This window comes from Lepisma saccharinum, chromosome 16 (genome assembly GCF_977018435.1).
Source record: "Lepisma saccharinum chromosome 16, izLepSacc3.1, whole genome shotgun sequence".
In the NCBI taxonomy this organism is placed as follows: domain Eukaryota; kingdom Metazoa; phylum Arthropoda; class Insecta; order Zygentoma; family Lepismatidae; genus Lepisma; species Lepisma saccharinum.
Window position 1 is genome coordinate 13,446,848 of NC_139244.1, and position 26,757 is coordinate 13,473,604.

Genomic DNA, 26,757 nt, shown 5'->3' on the forward strand with positions numbered 1-26,757 from the left:
CGTCTGTAAGGAATGAATAAATTGCCCATATTCTCCAGAATCTAATATTTACATGGATTTGTGATACACATAACTATTTTGTTTGCTACTTACTCTCGCTGTAATAAAAGTTACCCTTTGCAATTCATTTGCAGCACTAAAGGAAAGGGCTGAAATTAATGAAAGTTTGGAAACTAACACCCGGGACATTGGCTGCTAGTGACGTCACCACATAAAAAAAGGTAAAGTGTTCCCCTGTGCATAGCACCACGCCATGAAGGCGTATAGGGGGTGTGGGGGTAACGCCCCACACTTTCTTGATCCGGTCGTGAGTGGGGGTGATGTGATCAGCATCACGCCCCTGACCGCCTTTACCCCCCAGGGTTTCCCCCAGGTACCCATGTTATTCGACGCTGGGTAGGCGCCGGGGCCGCTTCCACCGTTAGAAAAGTTCCCGGATTTGAACCGGCCACATAGCCAGTCAATTTCATGGTGGAGTGCTTATTGAAATAAGCAAATATCCATTTTTTATGTAAAACAATAACAAAAGTAAAGCTGCATTGTTAGTGTGCATTAATCATCATACATGGAAGGAATGATTTATGATACTTCTTGTAAAATTATAAGTCAAGTGTTTGAGACCACGTATTGGGTTTTGAAAAGTTGGCGCCACCGTGCATGTACCGGGTGGCCAGAATTAAAGTTACCCAACTCAGAGCCCTCTGTAGCCTGTTTGAGGCATCGTAGAACTCTGAAATTTGGTGAATCCACTATGCAGACCATGGGGAAGAGGTTGGCGATAAAAAAATAGTTCAATTTTCCGCCAACAGGTTGAAATGTGGCGCTGTACTTCCATGATGGGTTGTACAAATAATCACGTTAAGTGATTTAGCTGAGTTATTAATTAGAAAGACATTTGTTAGTGGCTGGAAGTTGCGAGAAAATAATCTCTCGTTTATTGCAAGATTGCAAGGAAGAGACAAATCCATAACCAATTGGAGCAGTTTACGTCATTATTACAACCCATGATGGAAGTACAGCGCCACATTTCAACCTGGTGGCGGAAAATTGAACTATTTTTTTATCGCCATTCTCTTCCCCATGGTCTGCATAGTGGATTCACCAAAGTTCAGAGTTCTACGATGCCTCAAACAGGCTACAGAGGGCTCTGAGTTGGGTAACTTTAATTCTGGCCACCCGGTACATACGAACATGTACCAATGAAAATACGACCTCCTACTACCTTATGATTATTAATATTAATATTAGATTTCTTCAGAGGAAGGTAAAAACTGGGCGATTTCCGTTTTACGCCTTGCAAAGAGAATTTGTGCACAGGTTTTTTCCTCCAGAGGAATTTGGAGGGACATAACGCTCGAAAACTTTCTTTTACATACGTCACCAATCACCCACGGTTGCTCGACATCTCGAAGCAGTTGTTGGAGGTGCTGAATACGTGCCAAAATATAGGCAGTGAAATAATGAATATATGAGAACCAGCCCCTTGACGTCATACATCACCATGTCCCAGCAACCAGGCCGGTCGGCCTCGAACCACCAGCTTTCTGTTTTGCAAGAACGTTTGACAAGCAATGAATTTCAAAGAGTGCGTTATAAATATCGAGTCTCCTTGCTATTCATAGCGTCAACGTTCAATGGGTGTTACACAACCGCACGCGTGGACGTCCATACATAATATGAAACATTTAGTCTTTTGCAAGTAGGATGCTCCTATACGGCGCTCTAACAAACAGGGCTCGAGCAATATGAACTCTTTGGTTACAAAACCGAGTAGAATCAAATTATTTTCGGAACAGCTGATTTTGCGTATCTAGCTAGTGAACCTACCAATGGGGTAGAGCTTGGGTGGGAGGGTTAAGCCCGAATCACACGGAACTGGATTTCCAGTAGCAATGCCCTAGTTGGCGCTGGACTGGCTACCAATTTGCTAGTTTTCGCCTCACACGATACTTGTTACCGTACTTGTCGATAGGCTTTTGTTCCCATAAGACATTGCGCAGAGCAGACAGTCTGTAACGAGCAATTTGAAGAATGTTATAGAAGAATTGAGGACTAAAAGTGGTAAACGTTGTAAGTGCCAAAAGCGAAACTGTTGGGAAATCGCATCGTTCCGCACATCAGCCCGTTTTCAGCTAATTATATTTGTCACGTATCGTACACATCTCATCTACTTGCATAAATTCCTAAATACTGTATTAATGAATTGAACAAGAATGCATTGCACGTCATCTCCTTACTTTTTTTTTATCGAGAAACTGAGAAACCAACAAAAAAAAAGCCGGAAACCACAGACAAGAAACTCCCCTTTGCAAACTCACAGATTATTTTCACATGCCCAAACTTTGCTCTGATTGGCTGTTCCATAGAATCCAGTCGAGGAGAGCCAGTAGCAATGTCTTATTCCTCCAAACCAGTCAAGCAGCCAGCCAGGCAGCCATCACATCCGGGCAGGTAGCCAGTTCAGCGCCAACTAATTGGATATACAGTTCCGTGTGATTCGGTCTTTAGTGATAGGTTCTGGCTTGAGATGACGTCAGAGACTAGCATGCAGATTTGAGGATTCGGGAGTTAAGAAAGTTTCCCAGGCTCCAAGTGCATAATAGGCAGAGATGTCAATAGGATAGTTTGTTGTAAGTCCACTTTATGCTCAGATAGGCTAATCGCGACTGGACATATAGTTTAAATTTATTTATTTATTCACCCTCAGAGACAAGTTGACCTCCGAGGCGGAGTGGTTAGCACGTCACGTTATGATGACCGGGGTCCCGGGGTTGAATCCCTTCCTGGATATGGGTGTTTTTTGTGAGTGTCCCATCACCATTTATCATCATCGTCACGATTAGCCTAAATTGGCAGAAACCGACACTAAATCACAAAAATCAAATCAGCATTGACAAGTCTCCAATTACAGAAGTAAATCGTCATATTTACATTTACAACATGTACGGCCTCCCCGATGGCGTAGTGGTAACGTCGTCACCTTGCAATCAAGGGTCCTAGATTCAATTCCCGGTGGAGGCACATACTGGTTCAGATCACAATTTAAACTGTAGGTCCAGTCCCGGTTAGACTATCTATGCATAAAGTGGACTTGAAGAAAAAAAACATGTAAAATAATGAAAATCCGTGACGTAAGAGGTGATATGGTCATAAAGGGGGGATAGGATTTCCTTTTATAGCAGTCAGTCCTATATTTGTTATCCTTTCCTGCATTTGACGTTATTTTTTGGGGGTGGGGATGCTAGGTTAAAGGGGTATGACCATGGATTCCCAAAAACTTCTTTTTATGAGTCAGTCACTGGGAAGATGTATGTACTTGAATTTCAGCTCTACACGTACTATTTTAAGATTTATCATGAATAAAAACACGATATGATATATATTTCCTCATAAACAAGCAATATAGCATGCTTTTGCGAAAAACGAGTCCCAATTTATGACGTCACGATTTACACCTGCAGACATTCTGATGGGAACATCATTGAATTCTGGAACGCACCAGAACGTATCAATGTCTCGAAGGGTGAATTTCCGAAAACGATGTAAACGTGATTAAGGTTTTTCAATACAGAACAAAGACTTCATTACTAGATCCAGGAATTGTATTAAATCTCATGACGTGTTCAAATCGAAACTTCCGTAATGCGATTACATAGTCCATTTCACGGCCAACAATGCTAGAATTGTTGTCCATTATTCGCGTATCAGTTAAATTCCAATCAGCCGCGTATCTAGTGTTAGTCCGACAATGCGATTTATCCAATTGTGAAAATCAATCTCTAATCTGTGCGCTGTCGACAGAGAAAAAAACATAGTGTGCATATCGTAACATAGTGGAGGAATAACTGGGTGACCTGAACAACGATAAACATAAGTTGCATTCAGGCTGTGAAATCATTTAAGACTGGTGGGGGAGAAAGTTCTTAATCTACAAACTCCCCTCCCCACAAACATACATATAAATTATACGATATACATATTTATAATCTTATTAATAATAAAAATAAATTACTAAATTAAAGATATATAATTATTATAAATTACCCAAAAATAAATATATTTGTTACTTTTAAATATCTTGATATTATAAATTAGCAAACTACGTCCTTTACTACCTGGTTAAAGATGTTGATAAATTATGAAATAGTTGAAGTGGTTTTATTATGTGTAAGTTTTTTTTAAAGTTTTTGCTTTATGTTAATATAAATCAATTAGATTTCATAGTTATTATTGTCTTGCATTCTTGTTTTACTTTTATTGTGCGTATTGATGTAGATTTGTTAATCTCTTGAGAAAGAAAAAGCATTGAACACTCACAACCACACTAATTTCTGTATGTATTCGATATTATTCTTAGTACAGTATATTTGAAATTAAAAGTATTTGGTTGTGTTTTGTTTGTCGTAACAAAACTCTCCCCCCGAAATTTTTGGTGGGGGGGATTTTTAAGGCCAATATTGTTGGTGGAGGTAAATCCCCCCCCCCCCAGGATATTTCGCACCCTGGTTGCATTCGCGGCGTGTGCATGTGAAATGTGTTGGCAAATTTTTCAGCTGTCTGACTCGCCCTTTGACACCGAGACGAGAACGAGACGGATGGTTATAAATCGGGACGAGACCGAGATTCTCGCGAGAGAATCCCTACTTCATGACCTGGCCGCCATTTTAGGCGAAACGGGATATCCCCTTTCGCCAAATCCCGTTTCGCCTAAACTGGTTGAAAGGGAAATATTCCAAATGTGGGAAATCTAACAATCTCTCAACAGGGAGACAGGTGGTCTATTTTCGTATGTGAGCCGTCTGACTGCCACGCGAAAGACCCGGGTTCGATGTAAGGTAGGAATTTTTCAGAAAGCGTCTCTGGACTCATCCAGGCGGCTGGAGTGTGGTACTGATCACATCGCCTCCAAAATGGTCAAGGTCGAGAATCTGTGGGATTCTACCCTCACATCCATTAAATTTGCCTTCATGGCACGGTGCTATATGCACGGGGAGCTTTACCTTTAATTCATCCTTAGCTCTCTTTGATGTTCGGTTAGGTTAGTTTTGTGTTAATTGCTTACCAATAAATAATTGTTTATTGGTAAGAGAAACTACTATTTTCTCAAATAATATTTTGTTTATATAGCTACGTATTCGTGTTGCTTCCAATTTTCTATTTTCCATATTTAAATGTTGGTTATTCCACTTAACTATTTGGCTCATGTGAGTGTTCGTAATTAGCATCGGTGTATGTTTCGAATTTGTCTGCGTGTACGTCGATCACCGTCAAAATATCCATCCCTGGCAATAATTCCCTTCCAACCGGTTTAGGCGAAACGGGATATCCCATTTCGCATAGTGCTGTCAGATCTGATTGACAAGTGCTGATAAGCCATTAGAGTGCACGTCAAATCTCTTGCATATGGCGATAGTCAATAGCAGCGCACTGCAGCGGTGTCATGTCGAAATCTCACACTGAAAAGAGACAGCGTGGTTGAGAGAAACGCCTTGTCACGGAACTAGGCAACGTCGCACGGCTGTGATTCGCTGCTGCTGTTCAGCCGTTCAGGGCCATATGCAGGAGATTTGACGCGCACTCTAGGCGAAACGGGATTAGGCGAAATGGGAAGCGATCCTTTCAAATCTTGCTGTTTGCACTTCTAATCTATTAGCTGTTATCTTATTCCTTCTGCTCTTTCCTCGTTAACTAATATCAATATATAGCTATCATGGACGTCCGCAGCATTTTTTCTAAAGAGGGGCAAGCAAAGTAATTTTTCCAGGGGGCAAGGGAGGCTTATTTGCCCATAATAGTGATGCCCACTCAAAAAACACTGCTTCAGTCTGAAAGTATCATGTTCCTTCAACGCCCTTATAATAATTAACATAAATTATTGTGACTGAAATGAAATTATGTGTGAAACATATAATTTTTAGGTAGACATTCATTTTCCAAGGGTGTGCCCCCCTTGCCCCCCTTCCGGAAGTACACAATAACTATTAATATTCATGCAGCAAAATTTGTGTTATTTTAAAAAGAGGAACAAAACCTTTTTTTATGTGTTAAACATGTTTCAAATTATTTAAACGGTGTTTTAATCTAGGGACTCTTTTCATCATTCGGCAACACTGAGGCGATTCTTATGTCCCGTGCTCTTTGAGCTCATAAGTCGGTGATCAGTGTAGTGGAATGACAGTTACGTGGCAGCCCCAGCTAAACAAATATACAAATGTTCAACACCACTTTCAATCTTCTTTAAAAAGAGACTGCGAGCCACCACCGGAAAATCATAGGCGGCCACAGGGAGGGGCAAGGGGGACAATTAACTCCCTTTGGAACAACGAAAAATCCTTACATTTTACTTTTGGTTATTCCTCTTTTGTCAATGGTTTTCTTCAGTGACATTCTCTCCATTTTTCTGTCTCTCCTTCTTTCTTATTCTTTGTCTGTTTTCATTCTCTCGGTCTTTTACTCATTCTGTTGTCTATTTGTCCCTATCTATCTATCCCTCGCTCTCTCCTTCTCTTAGTTACGTTTCTTTCTGCCTCTGTAGTATTTTTTCATTCCTTCTCTCACTCTCTATATTTCTCTCTCTCTCTCTTTCTCCTATTCATGATTCTATCTCTATACCACTTCTTTCATTTCTTCTTCTCTCTGTTCTCTCGATCTTTTCTGTCTCTCTAGTTTTGATTATTTCTGTCTCTATATCACTTATTTCATTTCTTCTTCTCTCTGTTTTCTCAATCTTTTCTGTCTCTTTAGTTCGATTATTTCTGTCTCTATATCACTTATTCCATTTCTTCTTCTCTCTGTTCTCTCAATCTTTTGTGTCTCTCTAGTTTTGATTATTTCTGTCTCTATATCCCTTCATTCTTATCTTCTTATCTCTGTTCTCTCAATCTTTTCTGTCTCTCTAGTTTTGATAATTTCTGTCTCTATATCACTTATTTCATTTCTTCTTCTCTCTGTTCTCTCAATCTTTTCTGTCTCTCTAGTTTTGATTATTTTTGCCTCTATATCACTTATTTCATTTCTTCTTCTCTCTGTTCTCTCAATCTTTTCTGTCTCTCTAGTTTTGACTATTTCTGTCTCTATATCACTTATTTCATTTCTTCTTCTCTCTGTTCTCTCAATCTTTTCTGTCTCTCTAGTTTTGATAATTTCTGTCTCTATATCACTAATTTCATTTCTTCTTCTCTCTGTTCTCAATCTTTTCTGTCTCTTTAGTTTTGATTATTTCTGTCTCTATATCACTTATTTCATTTCTTCTTCTCTCTGTTGTCTCAATGTTTTCTGTCTCTCTAGTTTTGATTATTTCTGTCTCTATATCACTTCATTCATTTCTTCTCTCTGTTCTCTCAATATTTTCTGTCTCTCTAGTTTTGATTATTTCTGTCTCTATATCACTTATTTAATTTCTTCTTCTCTCTGTTCTCTCAATCTTTTCTGTCTCTCTAGTTTTGATTATTTCTGTCTCTATATCACTTATTTCAATTCTTCTTCTCTCTGTTCTCTCAACCTTTTCTGTCTCTTTACTTTTGAATATTTCTGCCTCTATATCACTTATTTCATTTCTTCTTCTCTCTGTTCTCTCAATCTTTTCTGTCTCTCTAGTTTTGATTATTTCTGTCTCTATATCACTTATTTCATTTCTTCTTCTCTCTGTTCTCTCAATCTTTTCTGTCTCTTTAGTTTTGATTATTTCTGTCTCTATATCACTTCATTCATTTCTTCTTCTTTCTGTTCTCTCAATCTTTTCTGTCTCTAGAATTTTGATTATTTCTGTATCTATATCACTTATTTCATTTCTTCTTCTCTCTGTTCTCTCAATTTTCTCTGTCTCTTTACTTTTGAATATTTCTGCCTCTATATCACTTCATTCATTTCTTATTCTCTCTGTTCTCTCAATCTTTGCTGTCTCTCTAGTTTTGATTATTTCTGTCTCTATATCACTTATTTCAATTCTTCTTCTCTGTATTCTCTCAATCTTTTCTGTCTCTTTAGTTTTGATTATTTCTGTCTCTATATCACTTATTTCATTTCTTCTTCACTCTGTTCTCTCAATCTTTTCTGTCTCTTTAGTTTCGATTATTTCTGTCTCTATATCACTTCATTCATTTCTTCTTCTCTCTGTTCTCTCAATCTGTTCTGTCTCTAGAATTTTGATTATTTTTGTCTCTATAACACTTATTTCATTTCTTCTTCTCTCTCTTCTCTTAATCTTTCTGTGTCTCTAGTTTTGATTATTTCTGTCTCTATATCACTTATTTAATTTCTTCTTCTTTTTGTTGTCTGAATCTTTTGTGTCTCTCTAGTTTTGATTATTTCTATCTCTGTATCACTTCATTCATTTCTTCTTCTCTCTGTTCTCTCAATCTTTTCTGTCTCTTTAGTTTTGATTATTTCTGTCTCTATATCACTTCCTTCATTTCTTCTTATCTCTGTTCTCTCAATCTTTTCTGTCTCTCTAGTTTGGATTATTTCTGTCTCTATAACACTTATTTCATTTCTTCTTCTCTCTCTTGTCTCAATCTTTTCTGTCTCTCTAGTTTTGATTATTTCTGTCTCTATATCACTTCATTCATTTCTTCTTGTCTCTGTTATCTCAATCTTTTCTGTTTCTCTAGTTTTGATTATTTCTGTCTCTATATCACTTATTTCATTTCTTCTTTTCTCTGTTCTCTCAATCTTTTCTGTCTCTTTAGTTTTGAATATTTCTGCCTCTATATCACTTCATTCATTTCTTCTTCTCCCTGTTCTCTCAATCTTTTCTGTCTCCTTAGTTTTGAATATTTCTGCCTCTATATCACTTATTTCATTTCTTCTTCTCTCTGTTCTCTCAATCTTTTCTGTCTCTCCAGTTTTGACTATTTCTGTCTCTATATCACTTATTTCATTTCTTCTTCTCTCTGTTCTCTCAATCTTTTCTGTCTCTCTAGTTTTGATAATTTCTGTCTCTATATCACTAATTTCATTTCTTCTTCCCTCTGTTCTCAATCTTTTCTGTCTCTTTAGTTTTGATTATTTCTGTCTCTATATCACTTCATTCATTTCTTCTTCTCTCTGTTCTCTCAATCTTTTCTGTCTCTCTAGTTTTGATTATTTCTGTCTTTATAACACTTATTTCATTTCTTCTTCTCTCTGTTCTCTCAATCTTTTCTGTCTTTTTAGTTTTGAATATCTCTGTCTCTATATCACTTCATTCATTTCTTCTTCTCTCTCTTGTCTGAATCTTTTCTGTCTCTCTAGTTTTGATTATTTCTGTCTCTATATCACTTATTTCATTTCTTCTTCTCTCTGTTCTCTCAATCTTTTCTGTCTTTTTAGTTTTGAATATCTCTGTCTCTATATCACTTCTTTCATTTCTTCGCTCTCTGTTCTCTCAATTTCTGGCTCTTTAGTTTTGATTATTTCTGTCTCTATATCACTTATTTCATTTCTTCTTCTCTCTGTTTTCTCAATCTTATCTATGTCTTTAGTTTTGATTATTTCTGTCTCTATATCACTTATTTCATTTCTTCTTCTCTCTGTTCTCTCAATATTTTCTGTCTCTCTAGTTTTGATTATTTCTGTCTCTATATCACTTATTTCCTTTCTTCTTCTCTCTGTTCTCTCAATCTTTTCTGTCTCTTTAGTTTTGATTATTTCCTTATCTATATCACTTATTTCATTTCTTCTTCTCTCTGTTCTCTCAATCTTTTCTGTCTCTTTAGTTTTGAATATTTCTGCCTCTATATCACTTCATTCATTTCTTCTTCTCTCTGTTCTCTCAATCTTTTCTGTCTCTCTAGTTTTGATTATTTCTGTCTCTATATATCGCTTATATCAATTCTTCTTGTCTCTGTTGTCTCAATCTTTTCTGTCTCTCTAGTTTTGATTATTTCTGTCTCTATATCACTTCATTCATTTTTTCTTCTCTCTGTTCTCTCAATCTTTTCTGTCTCTCTAGTTTTGATTATTTCTGCCTCTATATCACTTATTTCATTTCTTCTTCTCTCTGTTCTCTCTATCTTTTCTGTCTCTCTTGTTTTGATTATTTCTGTCTCCATAACACTTATTTCATTTCTTCTTCTCTCTGTTCTCTCAATCTTTTCTGTGTCTCTAGTTTTGATTATTTCTGTCTCTATATCACTTATTTAATTTCTTCTTCTTTTTGTTGTCTCAATCTTTTGTGTCTCTCTAGTTTTGATTATTTCTATCTCTATATCCCTTCATTCATATCTTCTTCTATCTGTTTTCTCAATCTTTTCTGTCTCTCTAGTTTTGATTATTTCTGTCTCTATATCATTTCATTCATTTCATCTTCTCTCTGTTCTCTCAATCTTTTCTGTCTCTCTAGCTTTGATTATTTCTATCTCTATATCACTTCATTCATTTCTTCTTCTCTCTGTTCTCTCAATCTTTTCTGTCTCTTTAGTTTTGATTATTTCTGTCTCTATATCACTTCATTCATTTCTTCTTATCTCTGTTCTCTCAATCTTTTCTGTCTCTCTAGTTTGGATTATTTCTGTCTCTATAACACTTATTTCATTTCTTCTTCTCTCTGTTGTCTCAATCTTTTCTGTCTCTCTAGTTTTGATTATTTCTGTCTCTATATCACTTCATTCATATCTTGTTGTCTCTGTTATCTCAACCTTTTCTGTCTCTCTAGTTTTGATTTTTTCTGTCTCTATATCACTTATTTCATTTCTTCTTCTCTCTGTTCTCTCAATCTTTTCTGTCTCTCTAGTTTTGAATATTTCTGCCTCTATATCACTTATTTCATTTCTTCTTCTCTCTGTTCTCTCAATATTTTCTGTCTCTTTAGTTTTGAATATTTCTGCCTCTATATCACTTATTTCATTTCTTCTTCTCTCTGTTCTCTCAACCTTTTCTGTCTCTCCAGTTTTGACTATTTCTGTCTCTATATCACTTATTTCATTTCTTCTTCTCTCTGTTCTCTCAATCTTTTCTGTCTCTCTAGTTTTGATAATTTCTGTCTCTATATCACTAATTTCCTTTCCTCTTCTCTCTGTTCTCAATCTTTTCTGTCTCTTTAGTTTTGATTATTTCTGTCTCTATATCACTTCATTCATTTCTTCTTCTCTCTGTTCTCTCAATCTTTTCTGTCTCTCTAGTTTTGATTATTTCTGTCTCTATAACACTCATATAATTTCTTCTTCTCTCTCTTGTCTCAATCTTTTCTGTCTCTCTATTGCTTGGATTATTTCTGTCTCTATATCACTTATTTCATTTCTTCTTCTCTCTGTTCTCTCAATCTTTTCTGTCTTTTTAGTTTTGAATATCTCTGCCTCTATATCACTTCTTTCATTTCTTCGCTGTCTGTTCTCTCAATTTCTGGCTCTTTAGTTTTGATTATTTCTGTCTCTGTATCACTTATTTCATTTCTTCTTCTCTCTGTTTTCTCAATCTTTTCTATCTCTTTAGTTTTGATTATTTCTGTCTCTATATCACTTATTTCATTTCTTCTTCTCTCTGTTCTCTCAATATTTTCTGTCTCTCTAGTTTTGATTATTTCTGTCTCTATATCATTTATTTCATTTCTTCTTCTCTCTGTTCTCTCAATCTTTTCTGTCTCTTTAGTTTTGATTATTTCTTTATCTATATCACTTATTTCATTTCTTCTTCTCTCTGTTCTCTCAATCTTTTCTGTCTCTTTAGTTTTGAATATTTCTGCCTCTATATCACTTCATTCATTTCTTCTTCTCTCTGTTCTCTCAATCTTTTCTGTTTCTCTAGTTTTGATTATTTCTGTCTCTATATCGCTTATTTCAATGCTTCTTCTCTCTGTTGTCTCAATCTTTTCTGTCTCTCTAGTTTTGATTATTTCTGTCTCTATATCACTTCATTCATTTTTTCTTCTCTCTGTTCTCTCAATCTTTTCTCTCTCTAGTTTTGATTATTTCTGCCTCTATATCACTTATTTCATTTCTTCTTCTCTCTGTTCTCTCAATCTTTTCTGTCTCTCTAGTTTTGATTATTTCTGTCTCTATAACACTTATTTCATTTCTTCTTCTGTCTGTTCTCTCAATCTTTTCTGTGTCTCTAGTTTTGATTATTTCTGTCTCTATATCACTTATTTAATTTTTTCTTCTTTTTGTTGTCTCAATCTTTTGTGTCTCTCTAGTTTTGATTATTTCTATCTCTATATCACTTCATTCATTTCTTCTTTTCTCTGTTCTCTCAATCTTTTCTGTCTCTCTATTTTTGATTATTTCTGTCTCTATATCACTTCATTCATTTCTTCTTCTCTCTGTTCTCTCAATCTTTTCTGTCTCTCTAGTTTGGATTATTTCTGTCTCTATAACACTTATTTCATTTCTTCTTCTCTCTCTTGTCTCAATCTTTTCTGTCTCTCTAGTTTTGATTATTTCTGTCTCTATATCACTTCATTCATTTCTTCTTGTCTCTGTTATCTCAATCTTTTCTGTCTCTCAAGTTTTGATTATTTCTGTCTCTATATCACTTATTTCATTTCTTCTTCTCTCTGTTCTCTCAATCTTTTTTGTCTCTTTAGTTTTGAATATCTCTGCCTCTATATCACTTCTTTCATTTCTTCGCCCTCTGTTCTCTCAATTTCTGGCTCTTTAGTTTTGATTATTTCTGTCTCTGTATCACTTCTTTCATTTCTTCGCTCTCTGTTCTCTCAATTTCTGGCTCTTTAGTTTTGAATATTTCTGTCTCTATGTCACTTATTTGATTTCTTCTTCTCTCTGTTATCTCGATCTTTTCTGTCTCTCTAGTTTTGATTATTTCTGTCTTTATATCACTTATTTCATTTCTTCTTCTCTCTGTTTTCTCAATCTTTTCTGTGTCTCTAGTTTTGATTATTTCTGTCTCTATACGAGGGTCACTATTTATATTTTGAGCCTTGGCAACACTGATTGAAGTTAGGCGCGATTTGACGTTTGCACGGAATCGTCTGGCATTATTGACCATAACGTACTTCAAATGTTATGTCAATAGCTTGATTTGTGTTGTTTATGTTGCCTTGTAGATTGCGCGACAACAATAAAATGGAATTAACTCGTGAACATTTTCGTGAAATTATTTTTTACGATTTTCGACGTTGATTATCAAGACAAGAGTGCATCGATCAACTTACTTCCACATTTGGCGATGAAGCCCCATCCTTTGCCACTGTGAAACGCTGGTATAACGAATTTAATCGTGGCCGCCATTCGCTCACCGACCAGATTCGCGAAGGTCGTCGAAAATCAGTTGTTGTTCAAGAAAACATTGATGCTGTGCAAAACCTAATACTGCAAGATCGTCATGTGACATACTGTGAGATTGAGGCAACCATAGGCATTAGTTCCACCAGCATACATAAAATATTACATGATCATTTAGCTGTGAGAAAGGTATGTTCTCGTTGGATCCCACACAATTTGAAAAAAACTCAAAAAGACGCTCGCGTCAATTGGTGCAAACAAATGCTCAATAAATACAATCGTGGTGCTTCAAAAGACGTATATAAGATTGTAACAGGTGACGAATCATGGATATATATGCATATGAGCAGGAACGTAAACAGCAGTCAAATATATGGGTGTTTCAAGGTGAACCCAATCCAACAAAAGTTGTTCCCGCTCGAAGCACATCGAAACAAATGGTCGCCTGTTTTTTCGGGAAAACTGGTCATGTGGCAACTGTGCATTTAGAGGAACGTAGAACGGTCAACTCTGAATGGTACACAACAATTTGTTTGCCAGAGGTCTTCGGTCAAATACGGAAAACAAACAAACGCCGTCGGATCATTCTTCATCAAGACAATGCCAGCTGTCACACATGTCGTCTAACAACCGACTTTATGAACAGTCAAAAAATCGAATTGATGGGTCATCCGCCGTACAGTCCTGATTTGGCACCCAATGACTTCTTCTTGTTCCCGAATGTCAAGAATAAATTGCGTGGACAACGATTTTCGTCGGCGGAAGACGCCGTTGATGCGTTCAAAAACCATATTATGGAGGTGTCTCAAGAAGATTGGAAAAACTGCTTTGACAAATGGTTCGAACGAATGCAAAAGTGTATTGACCATAAAGGAGAATACTTCGAAAAACAATAAAGCAGTTTTCAATGCCAAATTCCTGTTTTTTCATTGTTAGGCTCAAAATAAAAATAGTGAACCTCGTATAACTTATTTCATTTCTTCTTCTCTCTGTTCTCTCAATCTTTTCTGTCTCTCTAGTTTTGACTATTTCTGTCTCTATATCACTTCATTCATTTCTTCTTCTCTCTGTTCTCTCAATATTTTCTGTCTCTCTAGTTTTGATTATTTCTCTCTCTATATCACTTCATTCATTTCTTCTTCTCTCTGATCTCTCAATCTTTTCTGTCTCTCTAGTTTTGATTATTTCTGTCTCTATATCACTTATTTCATTTCTTCTTCTCTCTGTTCTCTCAATGTTTTCTGTCTCTCTAGTTTTGATTATTTCTGTCTCTATGTCACTTCATTCATTTCTTCTCTCTGTTCTCTCAATCTTTTCTGTCTCTCTAGTTTTGATTATTTCTGTCTCTATATCACTTATTTCATTTCTTCTCCTCTCTGTTCTCAATCTTTTCTGTCTCTCTAGTTTTTTTTCTGCATATTTATTTATTTATAAGCAATCCCATAACAGAGCAATGCTCCAATTACAATGGGATATTACAACAATACTCACATTATGCAACACAAAAAATGAAAAAAAAGAAAATAAAAAATAAAAAATACAATACAAAATACATAGCAATATACCCACCGACAAACATAATACAACTAATACAACAACAAAAATTTAAAACTAGAATAATACTATAGTACCAATATACATGAAGCTGAAGCTTCAGACTTCAAACAGTATAAAGAAACTCCATATTAAAACCCGCACTAAACAAAAGAGATAAACACCCAACTCTCATTTTGATATTTTTCAGATTATCGAACATATAAACATGAAAGATAATATACAAATCCATAACGTTAAGTGCAATTCAATACATACAATACACAACATAAAAATAAGAAAATTAAATACCATTTATCGTTACATCTTAACTTTGTCTTGAATAGTAGCCCTTTATTACTGATATGTACTTTGCGTAAGGGAATGCAAAATCTACATCAATTTTATCCTTAACATTACTATTATGTAGTCTACACATACTAATGACTACAGAATTCTGATGGACCAAATTTTTGGAAAAAGTGCATATAAACGGTTGACGCAATCTTAATGATTGAGGTTTAGTACAGAAGTTTAATTTTTGCAAAACTTCTTCTGTTTCGGTTAGACCATTAACAACTTTATATAATAAAATATGCTTTGCAATATCAGATCTAGTTTTCAAAGAGGAAAATTCAAATTGAGTTAGTAGCATATTATAAGGTATTCTTAACACATAAGAAGATTTTTTATATTTTTTAAAGAACAGATATCTTAAAAATTTATTCTGGATTCGTTCGAGTTTATCAATATATAATTGGAAGTAAGGACTCCAGATTACATTAGTATATTCCAATTTACTCCTCACCAGAGAATTATACACAAATGTTTAGGCTTTACTACACTGCATTTCCTTTGTGTTTCTAAATATAAATCCCAGAGTTTTGAAACCATTAACTACTAGTTTATCAACATGGTTCTTGTAAGTGAGTTTAGAATCCAGAATTATTCCTAAATCTTTAATTATATTGACTCTCTGAAGACCCACATTACCAATAGTATAATTAAATAAAAATGGAGATGAAATTCTTGTAAATGTCATGGAAAAGCATTTAGCAACATTAAAATAGAGCTTATTTCTTATACACCATTGATGGCATTCACTCAAATCGGACTGTAATTCTGTAAGATCCTTAAATTTTACGTTTTAAATCATCTGCGTATAAGAGACACTTTGAGTAATTAACAACAGAAGGTAAGTCATTAATATATAATAAGAACAATGAGGGACCAACATTGGATCCCTGTGGAACACCCGAATGACTAATATATGTACTCGATGAACAAGCATTATAAAGAACATACTGCTCTCTATTCAATATGTAAGACTGAAATAAAGCAACTAAATCATCCGAGAAACCGAAATGTACCAATTTTTGTAAAAGGATGCGGTGATTTAGCTTATCAAACGCTTTTGCAAAGTCAGTGTAGATTACATCTACTGCTTGATTTTGATTAACTGCCTCAGCGATATTTGAGTAAAGGTAACGAGATTAGTTACAGTAGATCTTCTCGGTATAAATCCATGTTGACAAGAAGATAAATAGGGTGTAACATGGAGAAATATTTTATTGTAGAGTATTTGTTCGATTAGTTTAGCAGGTACAGATATTAATGAAATCGGTCTATAATTTGTGATGTCGCTAGGGTTACAAGATTTTAATATGGGACAAACTTTACTTATCTTCCATAAAGTAGGAAACTTACCAGATTTTAACATCAGATTATAAATTTTACATAAAGGATAACATAACCACTCACCACAACCTTTAAATACATACGAGGGTATTCCATCTGGCCCACAAGATTTACTTGATTTTAATTTCCGAATAGACTGTTTACATTCATCCTCCTTCATCTTTATTACAACTAAACAGTGACTCACATCCATGGTTAAATTACCAATATCCAACAGCTCTGTATCCTCATTTTCATAGACACTACTAAAATATTCAGCAAACGAGTCTGCGATAGACTGATTAGAATCAAGAAACGTACCTTTATATATCATTGTATTCACTCGAGTATTCCCTTTCTTCTTATTGTTAATAAAATCTCAAAAGCAATTCGGATTAGTTTTAATAGCTTCTTCGGAGTTACTAATATATGCTCTCTCTTGTCTCAATCTTTTCTGTCTCTCTAGTTTTGATTATTTCTGTCTCCATATCACTTATTTCATTTCTTTCTCTCTGTGTTCTCTCAATCTTTTCTGTCTCTCTAGATTTGATAATTTCTGTCTCTACATCACTTATTTCATTTCTTCTTCTCTCTGTTCTCTCAATCTTTTCTGTCTCTTTAGTTTTGATTATTTCTGTCTCTATATCACTAATTTCATTTCTTCTTCTCTCTGTTCTCTCAATCTTTTCTGTCTCTCTAGTTTTGCTTATTACTGTCTCTATATCACTTATTCCATTTCTTCTTCTCCTCTCTGTTCTGTCAATCTTTTCTGTCTCTCTAGTTTTGATTATTTCTGTCTCTATATCACTTATTTCATTTCTTCTTCTCTCTGTTCTCTCAATCTTTTCTGTCTCTTTAGTTTTGAATATTTCTGCCTCTATATCACTTCTTTCATTTCTTCTTCTCCGTGTTCTCTCAATCTTTTCTGTCTCTTTAGGTTTGATTATTTCTGTCTCTATATCACTAATTTCATTTGTTCTCCTCTCTGTTCTCTCAATCTTTTCTGTCTCTTTAGTTTTGATTATTTCTGTCTCTATATCACTTATTTCATTTCTTCTTCTCTCTGTTCTCTCAATCTTTTCCGTCTCTTTAGTTTTGATTATTTCTGTGTCTATATCACTAATTTCATTTCTTCTTCTCTCTGTTCTCTCAATATTTTCTGTCTCTCTAGTTTTGATTATTTCTGTCTCTATATCACTTATTTCATTTCTTCTTCTCTCTGTTCTCTCAATCTTTTCTGTCTCTTTAGTTTTGATTATTTCTGTCTCTATATCACTTATTTCATTTCTTCTCCTCTCTGTTCTCTCAATTTTTTCTGTCTCTTTAGTTTTGATTCTTTCTGTCTCTATATCATTTCTTTCATTTCTTCTTTTCTGTGTTGTTTCAATCTTTTCTGTCTCTCTAGTTTTGGTTATTTCTGTCTCTATATCAGTAATTTCATTTCTTCTTCTCTCTGTTCTCTCAATCGTTTCTGTCTCCTTAATTTTGATTATTTCTGTCTCTATATCACTTATTTCATTTCTTCTTCTCTCTGTTCTCTCAACCTTTTCTGTCTCTTTAGTTTTGATTATTTCTGTCTCTATATCACTTATTTGATTTCTTCTTCTCTCTGTTCTCTCAATTTTTTCCGTCTCTTTAGTTTTGATTATTACTGTCTCTATATCACTAATTTCGTTTCTTCTTCTCTCTGTTCTCTCAATCTTTTCTGTCTCTCTAGTTTTTATTATTTCTGTCTCTATATCACTTATTTCATTTCTTCTTCTCTCTGTTCTCTCAACCTTTTCTGTGTCTTTTTAATTTTGAATATTTCTGCTTCTATATCACTTCTTTCATTTCTTCTTCTCTGTGTTGTCTCAATCTTTTCTGTCTCTCTAGTTTTGATTATTTCTGTCTCTATATCACTTATTTCATTTCTTCTTCTCTCTGTTCTCTCAATCTTTTCTGTCTCTTTAGTTTTGAATATTTCTGCCTCTACATCACTTCTTTCATTTCTTCGCTCTCTGTTCTCTCAATTTCTGGTTCTTTAGTTTTGATTATTTCTGTCTCTATATCACTTCATTCATTTCTTCTTCTCTCTGTTCTCTCAATCTTTTCTGTCTGTCTAGTTTTGATTATTTCTGTCTCTATATCACTTCATTCATTTCTTCTTCTCTCTGTTCTCTCAATATTTTCTGTCTCTCTAGTTTTGATTATTTCTGTCTCTATATCACTTATTTCATTTCTTCTTCGCTCTGTTCTCTCAATCTTTTCTGTCTCTCTAGTTTTGAATATTTCTGTCTCTATAACACTTATTTCATTTTTTCTTCTCTCTGTTGTCTCAATCTTTTCTGTGTCTCTAGTTTTTATTATTTGTGTCTCTATAACACTTATTTCATTTCTTCTTCTCTTTGTTGTGTCAGTCTTTTCTGTGTCTCTAGTTTTGATTATTTCTTTATCTATATCACTTATTTAATTTCTTCTTCTCTCTGTTGTCTCTATCTTTTCTGTCTCTTTAGTTTTGAATATTTCTGTCTCTATAACACTTATTTCATTTCTTCTTCTCTTTGTTCTCTCAATCTTTTCTGTGTCTCTAGTTTTCATTATTTCTGTATCTATATCACTCATTTGATTTCTTCTTATCTCTGTTGTCTCAATCTTTTCTGTCTCTCTAGTTTTGATTATTTCTGTCTCTATAACACTTATTTCATTTCTTCTTCTCTCTGTTGTCTCAATCTTTTCTGTGTCTCTAGTTTTGATTATTTCTTTCTCTATATCACTTATTTCATTTCTTCTTCTCTCTGTTCTTTCAATCTTTTCTGTCTCTTTAGTTTTGAATATTTCTGCCTCTATATCACTTATTTCATTTCTTCGCTCTCTGTTGTCTCAATTTCTGGCTCTTTAGTTTTGATTATATCTGTCTCTATTTCACTTCATTCATTTCTTCTTCTCTCTGTTCTCTCAATCTTTTCTGTCTGTCTAGTTTTGATTATTTCTGTCTCTATATCACTTCATTCATTTCTTCTTCTCTCTGTTCTCTCAATATTTTCTGTCTCTCTAGTTTTGATTATTTCTGTCTCTATATCACTTATTTCATTTCTTCTTCGCTCTGTTCTCTCAATCTTTTCTGTCTCTGTAGTTTTGAATATTTCTGTCTCTATAACACTTATTTCATTTTTTCTTCTCTCTGTTGTCTCAATCTTTTCTGTGTCTCTAGTTTTTATTATTTGTGTCTCTATAACACTTATTTCATTTCTTCTTCTCTTTGTTGTGTCAGTCTTTTCTGTGTCTCTAGTTTTGATTATTTCTTTATCTATATCACTTATTTAATTTCTTCTTCTCTCTGTTGTCTCAATCTTTTCTGTCTCTTTAGTTTTGAATATTTCTGTCTCTATAACACTTATTTCATTTCTTCTTCTCTTTGTTCTCTCAATCTTTTCTGTGTCTCTAGTTTTCATTATTTATGTATCTATATCACTCATTTCATTTCTTCTTATCTCTGTTGTCTCAATCTTTTCTGTCTCTCTAGTTTTGATTATTTCTGTCTCTATAACACTTATTTCATTTCTTCTTCTCTCTGTTGTCTCAATCTTTTCTGTGTCTCTAGTTTTGATTATTTCTTTCTCTATATCACTTATTTCATTTCTTCTTCTCTGTGTTCTCTCAATCTTTTCTGTCTCTTTAGTTTTGAATATTTCTGCCTCTATATCACTTATTTCATTTCTTCGCTCTCTGTTGTCTCAATTTCTGGCTCTTTAGTTTTGATTATTTCTGTCTCTATATCACTTTTTTCATTTCTTCTTCTCTCTGTTCTCTCAATATTTTCTGTGTCTCTAGTTTTGATTATTTCTGTCTCTATATCACTTATTTCATTTGTTCTTCGCTCTGTTCTCTCAATCTTTTTTGTCTCTCTAGTTTTGAATATTTCTGCCTCTATATCACTTATTTCATTTCTTCTTCTCTCTGTTCTCTGAATCTTTTCTGTCTCTTCAATTTTGATGGTCCGGACCCCCCCACCCCCCCGGAAGACTTACTAGTTGCAAATATGAAATAATGAAAATAATGAAATAATAAAATTACTGAAGTTACATCATATAAATATACTTATTGTTGTAATGATGCGATCATTACTGGATCCTTTTTTATGTTATAAATTGTGTGTCTATGTATTCCTGTATGTTTGGGTTCTTGGCCGCTGGGGAGCGGTAAGTTTCCAGTAACGGTTTAGGTCATTAGCGGGGCCTATAAATAGGAAGGACAGGGGAGCAGTCGGCCTCAGATGTTTGGCGGGGTGCAGCGATATAAGAGGTATCTTCTTCTCTAAGGGGAGCGGCTGGGCGAGCTTTCTTTCCTTACTATGTGAACGGACGGGGATGTTAACTTTCTTTCTTTTAATACACACACTTGCTCTTTTCACATTATTCCAATAGTTCATTTCATGTGGGAAACCGGGTACACAACGCACATACCTTCAGCCACCTTTTTTGGTACTGAGGGTTATATTTTTTTTTACTCGTGAAGCCAGTGGCTCGCGAGTCTACACACTCTCTTCGGGAAGGGTGGACAGGGGACACCGGAATGTAATTTTGTGAATAACGGCCAAGAATTCACTTCTGTAAATATAATATGAATAAACCTATATATATCTAAAAGGAAATGGGCGTTAAGCTGTAATTTGAAGAAATACGTGTCTATTACCTAAACTAGCATCCACAGAACTTCAGGTACTGCAAGTTTTGAACCTCGGGACAAGGATTCAAAAATGTATGGTTGTGTATATTGTGTATGTTGCTGAGAATCAGCTTAAAAGCACAAACTATACCGATACATTCTTTAATCGAGAGATATTTATTTCCGCCAAACTTTGTGGAAGGCAAGGATTATATTATGAACATACTACTTTGAATGGCAGTGGCAAAGTAGTTTTATTCAAGATTTATTACTTCTTACAATATAACATTCATAAAATATTACCAGGAACTTTACGTTTCGTCAACTGGATCTAACAACCGTTTTTTAATATTTAATAAATATTCAATTCTTTCAATTCTTTCCTTGGCAGACAGTTTTCTTTGTATAAATTTTGCCGACCTTAACTATACTGCTGGACAAAGAAAACCGGACACTTTAATATTTGACATCTGAATTGCAATTACTTATGAATTACGCTCTCTGTTTGGTAGTTTTCTGTAACTTTCGTTTTTGTTCTAATTTAACTTATTAATGTATGTAGAACATCCTCAAAGTTTGTTTTCTGTTGAATATATTTCCAATAATTTAGTTAGCCTTCGAATCAGAATGTATGCGTTATCACAAAAAATGCAAGTGTCCGGTTTTTTTTGTCCAGCAGTATATTACACGTAAACTAGATAATGAATACATGCTGTTATATCACTATTCTTATACCGTCTTTTTACCTATCCATGTAATAAAAATATATGGATTAATTTGAATATTTTAATTAATACTTTTTCAATTAATTTAATATAATAATAATTATTGTTTAAACATTATTATTATTAATTGAGACAGTTGGTTTGGAACCCCCTTGAGACATGTTTCTAGATACGTGCCTGCCTCTATGCCAAGTTTCAGTGCAATCCGTTGCTTCGAACGGGAGCCAGATGGCTCTGAGTAGGGCAAATTTACTTGCGGCCACGCAATATCTAGATTCCAGGGTCCGGCAACTAAACCTGACGGTTTTTATTTACAAATAAAAAAAAACAACTCTTTCGTGCATCGAAGTCAATTTAATATATGTTGTACGTACTACATCTCAAAGAATTTTAGAAAAATAACGTGAGAGGCACTTTCGTGCAGTTCTTTTCATATCTAATGCCGTTTCCTTGAAGTTCCTTGCCCACATTAAAATGGTATTCGGACTGGGAACATTCAGATCACGATGAATGTCGTTACCTCGAACAACTTCCGCTTATTGAGCAGTGTTGATTTAAATAACGTCAGATTCAGTTGCAGCGCCTCACAGGTGTGCTATTCAAAATATGAATTGTCCTTGTCGAGAAACTGCATGAAACTACTGCCACTCATGCTATTTTCCTAAAATGCTTTGAGATGAACTACAACATGTATTAAATTGACTTCGTTGCACGAAAGAGGTTTTTTTTTTTTAAAAAAAAAAGTTGCAATTAAAAACCGTCAGGTTTAGTTGCCGGACCCTGTAGTACGCCTGTCTGTCTTTCTCGTTTCTTTTATTTCACTCTTCATTTCTTTCTCTTACTTTATCTGGGTTTCTCTCTTTCTCCAGTTCTTTCTCTCTCTGCATTCCTCTTAATACATATAATTTCTTTTTCTTCTTTTCTTTTTTTTAGGGCCTCTCCGATGGCGCAGTGTTAACGTCGTCGCCTTGTAATCAAGAGCTCCCGGGTTCGATACCCGGTGGAGTCACATAGTGGTTTGGATCCCACTTTAAACTGTAGGTCCTGTCCTGATTAGCCTTACTGTGCACAAAGTGGACTTAAAACACAAACTAGAAAAAAAAAAAATTTATGATGAAGTATAAACATGACGTCACACACATTGTTTTCAATATATTTTCCGCTTCAGAGCACTTTCGATTTTGGCGCCTCACAAAATTATCCGTGGCACCCAAGGATAAATAAAATCTAATGTTACATTACACACCTTAGAATATATCTAAATAAATTGTTAAAGGTGGAAAGACATACGCATGATATTTCGTCCTTCACCGATTTCATATGTACTCAAAACATATACCAAGAACCAATTGTTTACAGTCCGAGTTTTCTGACCCTTACCGTTACTCAGACTTATCTTCGCCTCTTAGATAATATACTTATCTGCCACTTTACGCATGGGTTCTTGAAGAGATTGTCCTGTGTGTACTACACTATCTCATTTGCTTCCTTCCTGTCTTCGCCACACACTGGTCTTTTCCAGTTTAACATCGCCATTTAAAATCAGCATTTTTTATTACACAGATACGAATACAATCTTTAATTCGAGAGGGTGCTGATAAGTCTTTAGCATTACCTAGAACAAACGGAATTTTCTCCGTGGAGACTAACACACTTGTACGTACAACCTTTCTCGGAACTTTCGAAGACTTACTAAAAATATATATATTTGGCTGGTCCTGAAACCTTACATTTAGAACCTGGATGACCTCAGAAATGGTGCCAAACCGACTCCAGTTCAGGTGCTTTTAGAGATTTAGGAATAGGTGGTAATTGAAAGGGGCTAAATCTGGGAATTACGGCGGGTGTTCGAGCATTTCGAACTCCAGGGCAGCCAATGTATGTATTGTGACAGTGCGGTGGTGCGTTGTCATGGAGGAAGATGATTCGTCTGGACAACTGTCCGCGGCATGTTGACGCTAGTTTCTTCTTCTGGTGATGAAGAGATGGCGTGTATTATTCACCTTTTGTACTGAGGCTCTTCTTGAGATACTCACACCATCTTTGTCCCAGTATACAGTCGCCAAGAGCCTTGGCACCTGGACCCTGCACTTCCTTGGGTGTGGTGAACCACTGTGCTTCCACACGAAACTTGAAAAGGAAGAGGGCGAAAACGTATCAGAAGGAGAAAGCTTCTTCCTCTTGCAGGTTTGGGTAACCAAAGCCCGTTCTGCGAGTACAAAAACGGATCATTACATCAGCGATATGATATCCCTAATGTTTTTCCCTTTTGGCTTGTGATTTGACAATTTTCGAGGCAGGCAGCTATCTGGCACCCATGTTGATTCTATTTTAACTGGTGTATTTAAATTTCTTCCAGCATAGTTTCGTTCATCCTTTAAATTTGGGATTTCTTCACTTATAATTTTGTCTCGTAAGGTTATTTCACTTAAAGACCGCAAAAATCTCATTTGTGAACATTTTTTTCTGTAATTTTATTATGTTGACGAAGAGTCCAACATTCGCTACCATATAGAAGAGACGGTTTTGAAATTATGTTACGGTGTTTAATTTGAATGCAAAAGGTAAAGGGCAATAGTTAGGGAATTGTCAGGAAAAATACATAACAAAAGTTGGGAAAGGTTTGTAAAACTTTGGAAAGAAATTTGACAGGAGCCCAACGATATGGTCTCAAAGAGAAAACTTATGTGCAAATTATACAACGTTATTATAAATGATTGACCAGATTTCATTTCATTAGGTCCGGAGAGCGTGGAGGCCATGACAGAAATTGCTGATTATCATCCCCACCACGACCGATCCATCGGTTTGTCAATCTCCTGTTTAGGAATTCACGAACATCGAGATGGAAGTGGGGTGGAAGTGTCGTTACACTGTTACGACAGACTGATGTGAATGAAACTCGAGCACAAAATAAGCTTTCTCTCTGCCTGTCGCCATATTGAATAAATGCTCAGTGCTGAGCTCTCGTGGCAGAAATCAGCGAATAAGCGAACCTGCAACACACAAAAAAAAACTTTTTGAGTTTTTCTAGACGTCTGCAAAGTTTCTTGACAATATGTCAAATAATAAAGCTACAGTGAATTTATGAAATCGGGTCAATCATTTATAGTAACCCTGTATACGTGATATTTAAGGATTTCAGCACATAAACTTGTAGGGTTCGATAGCCGGGTAATGTGCATGCACCTTCTCCATTCCATGCTATCCGTTATTGCATCGGCTAACTAGACGATCACGGAACGTAGCCGCAATGACTAAAACGAAAATGAATTAGTAAGATTGTGAGAAAAAAAAGGCAGGAACGTACATCTCTAAACTTTCCGATTCCAAGTCTTATCCGAGCAGGTAAAAACCCGACTATCTAACCTAGATACGCCATATCCTACCTGATTGATATTCTGCACCATAAGGAGACCTGCTATTGGCAGGTGTTCGTATCCCTCCCCCTTGCAATATCTGGGAGAGAGAGGGGGGACGACTTTGATTTTATAGCTGCCTCATCCAACCATCATTTTCAGGGGAATTCGCGTAGAAAGTTGGCGGCCTTGGGTTGGTTTTTCTTGTAACAGTTTTGCGGTGTGAGCAACAGATTATAATCGGGTGTGCGTGTGTGTGTAGATTAGAGCGAATGTTCATTCTATTTTCCATCCTGTGTAAGAACGAAGTTAACGTAAACAAAACCGCTTGACCGAGAAATAGTTCCTTTCATCTTTGTTATTTCCGGTGTTGTTTTGCCCATGAACATATGTCGTAGCCACAGGCGGAACAAAATATCATTTATGTGATGATTTCTTTTTTATATAAATTATTTGAACATTCTGTGTGAGAACATTTTAGGTCCTTATTTATTTCCTCCAGATTTCGAATTCGAATTATTTATTAAGGCGGCTATTAGTGGCGCGTAGGGGGCAGGTGCCCCCAATTTTTGCCACTTTGCCATCCCCCCCCCCGCTCCCCCAGAAGGGCTTCTTAATGCTAAGCCTTGTCTACCAAGAAAACGTGAATTGTCCCTTGCCCCCAAGTGTTGGCACCCAAACGCCGCTACGAAGTAGTTGTATTGATTGATTGATTGAATTGCTTTATTTTACTTCGCTTCTTGTGCCACTTTTTGGCTAATTTGCAAAAATGAGGATTTATTTATTTATTTATTTGTCTCTTATTTATTTGTGGCGGAGATTAAGGCTCATGCCTTTTCTTACACTCGACCACATACAAAAAGTTCATAATATAGAACATATTCATAAATTGATTCATATATAAACATTGCAAATAACGATCACACATATACCTTTCAAGTCAAACCAACAGCGGTAAAAATATGTAGAATTCAATGAAATACATAAAACATATATATATACATGTACACACACTCATACATAACAGGCCACTACAAAAAAAATCACTCCATGAAACTTTCTCTTAATCTTCTTTTGAAGATAGCTATGGAAATTGATTTTCTCATTTGATATGATGATATTGATGAATGGACACACACACACATCCATGCCCAGGCCAGGATTCGAACCCGGGACCCCTGGCGTCGTAGCGCGATGTGCTAACCACTCTGCCACGGGGTCCGGCAACAAACGAACGAAAACTAGCGTCTGTGCAACTAGTGACGCTAGACGGCTCCACCAATGGACACGTTAGAGGGAATGAGCTTGCGTGGAGGGGAGGAAAGCGACTGCAATTACCTTACCAGCCTTCGCAGCAGCTTGTACTGCTTCGCTCTTCCCACTCGACCCCCCCCCCCATTTCCTCTGCCATGCGCGGCCTTGCTCCAGAGGTAACCGAGACAGAGTAGGAACTTATAGGAAATCTATTTCCCACAAATAACGTGCTTTTGTTTACATTAACATTAACATTTACATCCTTGTAGTGGATGGAGAATAAGGCATATATGAACCATAATTTCCTCTAGTAAACCGGTTTCTGACTCACGTCTATATAGGACAAGGGAAATTCCCCTGAAATTTCCTCCGTGCCGATTATGTTCAACGTTACGTAACTCGAAC

General features: G+C 35.6%; 1 protein-coding gene across 1 annotated transcript in view; it reads left to right on the forward strand.

Moving 5' to 3' along the window:
- The window catches only part of LOC146000261 (sodium/potassium-transporting ATPase subunit alpha-like), a 471,911-nt gene that overhangs the window by 120,928 nt on the left and 324,226 nt on the right, over positions 1-26,757 (forward strand). The gene's annotated exons all lie outside the window — the stretch shown is intronic.